The sequence below is a fragment of the Corvus brachyrhynchos genome, unplaced genomic scaffold, assembly GCF_000691975.1.
Source record: "Corvus brachyrhynchos isolate BGI_N302 unplaced genomic scaffold, ASM69197v1 scaffold236, whole genome shotgun sequence".
In the NCBI taxonomy this organism is placed as follows: Eukaryota; Metazoa; Chordata; class Aves; order Passeriformes; family Corvidae; genus Corvus; species Corvus brachyrhynchos.
In genome coordinates this window covers 23,358-31,303 of record NW_008238660.1, presented here as the reverse complement: position 1 = coordinate 31,303, position 7,946 = coordinate 23,358, and the positions used below count along the sequence as shown (strand labels likewise).

At 44.1% G+C, this 7,946-nt stretch overlaps 1 pseudogene; it reads left to right on the top strand.

Moving 5' to 3' along the window:
* The window catches only part of LOC103617999, a 52,220-nt pseudogene that overhangs the window by 38,920 nt on the left and 5,354 nt on the right, over window positions 1–7,946 (top strand).

The following is a 7,946-nucleotide window of genomic DNA, read 5'->3' as shown; positions in this document are numbered from 1 at the left end:
TTCACAGATCGGGAGAACCAGTCCATCCTGATCACGTACGTACAGCCCCTGCGCGGGTCCCTGCGGGGCTGCCCGGTGCCAGGGGACCTCCTGCCTGACCACGCACCCTCTGCTTCTCTCTTGGCTCTGACAGCGGAGAATCCGGTGCCGGGAAGACTGTGAACACAAAGCGTGTCATCCAGTACTTTGCAACAATTGCAGCCAGTGGGGACAAGAAGAAGGAGGAGCAGACATCAGGCAAAATGCAGGTGAGGTCCCAGGGGTAGAAACCTGCGACTATCCAGGTTCCTGATGAGCTAGGTCATGACAAGAAGACTTCTGTTTTAGGGGACACTAGAGGATCAAATCATCAGTGCCAACCCACTGCTGGAGGCCTTTGGAAATGCCAAGACCGTGAGGAACGACAACTCCTCACGCTTTGTAAGTCATTACTTGGGTCAACTGTCAGCACCAATTTGAATATCCCTGCTGTCTGGATTAGTAAAAGAGGTCTTGATTTACTTTCCTGCTGCTTTCAGGGCAAATTCATCAGAATCCACTTTGGTGCCACAGGCAAGCTGGCTTCTGCTGATATTGAAACTTGTAAGACACCCTTCTGGCCTGATCCCCCTTCCCTCCAGCCTTCCCCACTTCTTGTGCTTGACTCTGTCCTACCATCCTTGCCAGATCTGCTGGAGAAGTCCAGAGTCACTTTCCAGCTCAAGGCGGAAAGAAGCTACCACATCTTTTATCAGATCATGTCCAACAAGAAGCCGGAGCTAATTGGTAGGAAGGAGCACTAACTCCTCCACACAAAGGTCATGGAACAACACTGAATTCCTTCCCGTGCCAATTGCATTTGACCTGTCTCGATTTTGTCCTTCTTCTCAGAGATGTTACTGATCACCACCAACCCCTATGACTATCAGTACGTGAGTCAAGGTGAGATCACAGTTCCCAGCATTAACGACCAGGAAGAGCTGATGGCCACGGACGTAAGTAGCAGAAGTTTTCTTAGGTGAAGTTTCATTTCTCTGACCTTTAACAGCTGGGGTACTTACCTTAATGACTCATTTGTTAGAGCGCCATTGACATCCTGGGCTTCACTCCAGATGAGAAAACAGCCATCTACAAGCTGACAGGGGCTGTCATGCACTATGGGAACCTAAAGTTCAAGCAGAAGCAGCGTGAGGAGCAGGCAGAGCCGGATGGCACCGAAGGTACCAGCACAACCCATCCCAGAGCACAGAGGATACCAAACACTCACTAAGTTAAAGGCAGAATGTCAGGGTCAGAATCATTGACTCAGCCTGTGCATTTCCTCAGTGCCAGTAATGCAGAATAGCAGTGGGTGTTAGCCAGAGGACTTCTCTGGAGGAACACAACTCAGAATATTTTGAATAATTCAAATTGTAAGGTCCAGTGTTTCCCAAAGAATGCTGCTGTTAACATGTGTCCCTTTTTTATCTTTATTAATGTTTTAATTTTTACTGGAATTGCCCTTTAATATATTTTTTAAAGGAACAGCATTGTCTACTGGTACCTTAACCACTGATTGTTTTCGTGTTTAGTTGCTGACAAGGCTGCCTACCTGATGGGTCTGAACTCAGCAGACCTGCTTAAGGCCCTCTGCTACCCCCGAGTCAAGGTGGGGAATGAATACGTGACCAAGGGCCAGACTGTGCAGCAGGTAACAAAACCCCCTGTTTTGTGGATAGGTTCTCTGCACTTTCTCTTTTGTCCTGCATGATAACTACACACTTTCTGTTTTACATTTCAGGTATATAATGCAGTGGGTGCCCTGGCAAAGGCTGTCTTTGAGAAGATGTTCCTGTGGATGGGTATTCGCATCAACCAGCAGCTGGATACGAAGCAGCCCAGGCAGTACTTCATTGGTGTCCTGGACATTGCTGGCTTTGAGATCTTTGACGTAAGGAACCGGCGTTTATTAGCATGCTTGTTATGTGACAAAATACTCCAGAAGGAATGCTGTTGGGGTTTTTTTTCTTTCTTTTTTGGTTTTTTTTTTATAAATGGTTTGATCCTTTATAGTGTATCTAATTCTGATTCCCAGGGTTTAAACCGGAAATAGGTTTTTGTTTTGCACACATGCCAATGGAAATCCCTAAGTGCAGATTTTTTGCTGAAGGCTTGGCACTTGCTTTGAAATCAACATTTGTGAATGTTGGATATAGTTTCGTGCTGTGGACTCTCCTGTAACTGAAATAGCGCAGTCTAGTAGATATCAAAGCTGACAAAGTCTGAGTTATTAAAATTATCTAAGCTAGAGTCATAAATATGGAAAAGTTCAGGTTGGCAAAAGAGACACAATGCAGAAGTTCCAAACTCCTGGATGAATAAAGAAGGAGTTGTTACAGATCCTCGTGTGTTTGGTACAAATAGCCAGCACTGGTCTTTATCCCTAACTTACTTAATTTACATTAATAATAATAATCTTGATTTGTAATTGTGCAGTTCAACAGCTTTGAGCAGCTGTGCATCAACTTCACCAATGAGAAACTGCAACAGTTCTTCAACCACCACATGTTCGTGCTGGAGCAGGAGGAGTACAAGAAGGAGGGAATTGAATGGGAGTTCATTGACTTTGGCATGGACCTGGCTGCCTGCATTGAGCTCATTGAGAAGGTATTTCTATAATTCACAATGCCAGGTATTTTCAGAAATGCATTAATTTTGTATATATTTATAAATGCAACTTGAAACGCTAAATATGGTACTGCAAATACATTGGTTTGTATTATTTTACAATTTGCTGAGCAGAACAATCCCTGAGAGCAGTAATATTGTCTCAGGAAGTTATTTCATCTCTGAGTCTTTCTGCCTTTTTACCTTGTCCTTCCTCCTTCATTGTGCTTCTCCCAGCCCATGGGCATCTTCTCCATCCTGGAAGAGGAGTGCATGTTCCCCAAGGCAACTGACACCTCTTTCAAGAACAAGCTCTATGACCAGCACCTGGGCAAGTCCAACAACTTCCAGAAGCCCAAGCCTGGCAAAGGCAAGGCTGAGGCCCACTTCTCCCTGGTGCACTATGCTGGCACAGTGGACTACAACATCTCTGGCTGGCTTGACAAGAACAAGGACCCTCTGAATGAAACTGTTGTGGGGCTGTATCAGAAGTCATCCTTGAAGACCCTGGCCTTACTCTTTGCCTCTGCTGGAGGAGAGGCAGGTCAGTTCTCTGAAACTCATATTTCCATGTTTACTTAAAGACTCTACTAGAGCCATGAATATCAGCTATTGTTCTTTTCTATGTTCCATTCTTATAATGACTGGTATATATGATAAAACTTCGTCTTTACAAGCTGTAAAATCATCTTTTTTTTTCTTTTTTTTTTTGGTTTTCTTCAGAGGCTAGTGGTGGTGGCAAGAAGGGAGGCAAGAAGAAGGGTTCTTCTTTCCAGACTGTCTCAGCTCTTTTCAGGGTGAGTACAGAAGTCATTCTCTCTACTTCTTTCCTGGGTTGTTGCGGTTTTTTTGTTTGTTTTGAGTTCAAGATTGTAAAATCTCACTCTAGCCTCAACAAAAGCCATTTAACTGCAGCTGTTAACTTTTTTCTGTATCAAGAGTAATTCCTTGGTTATTCATAAAAGAGCTGACAGCAAGTCAGCTGAGGCCAGCTGAGGAAGATATATCTTGATGTCACCTTTCTTCAAATGCTGTAAAAAGCACTTAGGTCAGGCTACACCCCAAGATAAAAACTGTAAGAATATGGTTATTACAAAGAAACATATTTTACTCAAAATTATGCTTTTTCTGCCATGAACAACTGGTCACCATACTCCGTAGTGGCTGAGTGGATATATCCCCCAGTCTCGTAAAAACACATTGCAAAGTTTTGTGATTTTCTCTCCTGCTCAAGAGCGAAAGACAAAAGAAAACTCACATTGAGATGGCTATAGTTGGGAATAACAAATCTATTAATGTTTTCCAAGATTTTTCTCAAATCTGGAAGTGTAATTGAGGAGGTACTATTTGTTAATTAAAAATCTTTACTTATGAACCCATAGGAGAATCTGAACAAGCTGATGACCAACCTGCGGAGCACTCACCCCCATTTTGTGCGCTGTATCATCCCCAATGAGACTAAAACACCTGGTAAGAATGGCAAGGAGAGATAAAAAGTAGTGTGATGCAGCCATTATTCTCTCTGTTTTATCATGAATTATCAAATAATTGACTTATTGCTTAGGTGCCATGGAGCATGAACTGGTGCTACACCAGCTGCGCTGTAACGGCGTGCTGGAAGGGATCAGGATTTGCAGGAAGGGATTCCCCAGCAGAATCCTCTATGCTGATTTCAAACAGAGGTCAGTTTCCTTTCTGATTTCCATTCTGTCTTTCATGCAGACATTTTACATCTTAACTATTTTAACACTTGGGGACGTTTTTTACGCCGGCTCTTTCTGATTATAACTGGAAGAAAAGGGAATGTTGGGGTGCATAACAAAAGGCAACATATACGGCAAGCAAAAGAAAAATTGCTGAGAAATGAAGAGTGTCAGGTGTCCTCACTGACTGCTGGAGCATCTGAGTATGGAGGCACAGTAGAGCTGCAGAAGCCAGTGATTACAATACTAATAAATGCAGTTTGGGATTGGTGCAGCAGGTTCTCAGGTAAAAATTACAAGCTAAGAGTTCCTTGGCCATTGCATGAGCTTCAAGTTTCAGGGGAAGAGGCTTTTCTCCTATACAGAGACTATAGGAGAGTGGCGATGTTCCTCTCAAGCAATTTTTTACAGCATAGTTTAAGTAAAAGGATTTGGGTTGAACTGACTGGAGATCAGTGTCCTCTTCATCGTGACTGGTCCCCTAGAGACCGGAAGAGTTTCCTTAAATTTGTTAGCAGGTTAAGACTTCATCAGAAGGCTATCTCTAAACAGGGGGTGAAATTCCAACTTCCTCCACCTGATTCTGCTGCAAACGTTGCTCTTGGTTTCAGTAAACAGAATAATTTCATGACTTGACATTGTCTTCATTCCTATTTCCTCTAATTCCACAGATACAAGGTGCTTAATGCCAGCGCCATCCCCGAGGGACAGTTCATCGATAGCAAGAAGGCTTCTGAGAAGCTCCTTGGCTCAATCGATGTGGACCACACTCAGTACAAATTTGGACACACCAAGGTACAAAATTCTCCATTCACTGAGTCCCTGGGCTTTGCTCTACCTGACAGTGATATGCTGCAACATTCCCTCTCCCAAGGTGTTCTTCAAAGCTGGGCTGCTGGGACTCTTGGAGGAGATGAGGGATGAGAAGCTGGCACAGCTCATCACCCGCACCCAGGCCAGGTGCAGGGGCTTCCTGATGAGAGTGGAGTACCGGAGAATGGTGGAGCGGAGGTACAAATTCCTCTTCTTCAGTTAAAGTCACTCTGCTCATGGGAAAGTGTTGACACTCATCAGATTGTGAATATTCATTGTATGTTTTAATTATGCCTCAGGGAATCCATCTTCTGCATCCAGTACAACATCCGTGCATTCATGAATGTCAAACACTGGCCATGGATGAAGCTGTTCTTCAAGATCAAGCCCTTGCTGAAGAGTGCAGAGTCTGAGAAGGAGATGGCCAACATGAAGGGGGAGTTTGAGAAAACCAAGGAAGAGCTTGCAAAGTCTGAGGCAAAGCGGAAGGAGCTGGAGGAGAAAATGGCATCTCTAATGCAGGAAAAAAATGACCTGCAGCTCCAAGTGCAGGCTGTAAGTATCATTAGTGTATTTCTCCCAGGTGCTCTTACAGCACATAACTCTCATGTTACACAATAAATTGTCTGAGAAAATATTTTAATATGAATAATGGAAGGTATAATTCAGACCACTCAGTGTCAACATTATAACATGAGGTTCAAGCTTGGGAATGAGTTTTGAAGCATGTATGCCCATAGCTCTGTTTCTCCATGCTCACAATATAACATCCAGTGTAGTCACTGGAGATTTAATATTTACAGTTAACTGAGTCTGTAGAACAATTCATTCAACAACTTACTCTGGTTTCAATCAGTTGCCCAAATAAAAATCGTCTATGCCATTTTATATGACACATGTTATGTCACCTGTCTTTCTGTAACCACCATTCTGGGAAAACACAAACCCTCTGCATTCTGTCACAGCCCTATATGTGCCTCCTAAATCCATTGGGAGATCAAAGGACTGGTTAATATTTAAACATTACCTTGTATATTTAGATATTTGCTTCACAGATTCAGAATAAATTCCGGTTCAAATTGAAATCTCTAATGGCATCTAGATTATATACAATTTATCTGATGGAAAGAAATTTAATTCAAAGTCAGTCTTGCCAAGAAAATCTTATACAAACATAAAGAAAAAAAAATATCTACCCAATTATATACAGAACTTAACTTTCAGAGAAAGTAATCAAAACTCTTGAGCATAAAAGTATTACTGGATATTATCATCTTATCTATAAGAAAACCAAGAGGGAATACTTGATGAGAGTAAAAAATATTACATAGAATAAAAACCTACTCTGATTTAAAAGAGACTGTGAAAAAAAATCACTTCCTAAAAGAAAACAAAATAGAATAATTGCATGTTTCTTTTCCTCAGTGGGAAATACAATTTCTCTATTCAGCTTTTGCGAGCAGTTGTGATTAGCAAACAAAACTACGTTTCTCTAATAGGAAGCCGATGCCTTGGCTGATGCTGAGGAAAGGTGTGACCAGCTCATCAAAACCAAAATCCAGCTGGAAGCCAAAGTCAAGGAGGTGACTGAAAGGGCTGAGGATGAAGAGGAAATTAATGCTGAGCTGACAGCCAAGAAGAGGAAACTGGAGGATGAATGTTCAGAGCTGAAGAAAGATATTGATGACCTTGAGCTAACACTAGCCAAGGTGGAGAAGGAAAAACACGCCACCGAAAACAAGGTATGAGGTAGAACCTGTCACTCGCACTCCAGAAAAGAGCCCAGTGCTATTACAGGACTTCTATATCTACTTCCTTTATTTACACTTCCTCCCTTCTTCTCAAAGGTGAAAAACCTGACGGAGGAAATGTCAGCCCTGGATGAGACCATCGCCAAGCTGACAAAAGAGAAGAAAGCCCTCCAAGAGGCCCATCAGCAAACCCTGGATGACCTGCAGGTAGAGGAGGACAAAGTCAATACACTGACCAAGGCCAAGACCAAGCTGGAGCAGCAAGTGGACGATGTAAGCACACAGATGTAGAGCAGGAACAGCACAGGTATGGAGTCTGACCTGGCTGGGAGAGCACTGATGGTCTTGTTGTGTTTAGCTGGAAGGGTCCCTGGAGCAAGAGAAGAAACTGCGCATGGACCTGGAGAGAGCTAAGAGGAAACTGGAAGGAGACCTGAAGCTGGCCCAGGACAGCATCATGGATTTGGAGAATGATAAGCAGCAGCTGGAGGAGAAACTGAAGAAGTAAGTGTGGCTGTGGGACACCTGAGTGCTGGGCTGGAGCACTTGTGTTTTTTCTTTGAGCTCTAACACGGTTCACTTTGCCCAAAGGAAAGACTTTGAAATCAGCCAGATCCAGAGCAAAACTGAGGACGAACAAGCCCTGGGCATGCAACTTCAGAAGAAGATCAAGGAGCTGCAGGCAAGTCTCTGTTCCTTCCCCTCCCTTGCTCAGGCTCAGCTCAGGCAGGAGGAGGGCACGGGTGTGAAGGGTCCCTGCTGTTCTCCAGGCCCGTATTGAGGAGCTGGAGGAGGAGATTGAGGCAGAGCGAACCTCTCGCGCTAAAGCAGAGAAGCATCGGGCTGACCTGTCGAGGGAGCTGGAGGAGATCAGCGAGCGCCTGGAAGAAGCAGGAGGAGCGACAGCAGCTCAGATTGAGATGAACAAGAAGCGCGAGGCAGAATTCCAGAAGATGCGCCGTGACCTGGAAGAGGCCACGCTGCAGCACGAAGCCACGGCTGCCGCCCTGCGCAAGAAGCACGCGGACAGCACCGCTGAGCTGGGGGAGCAGAT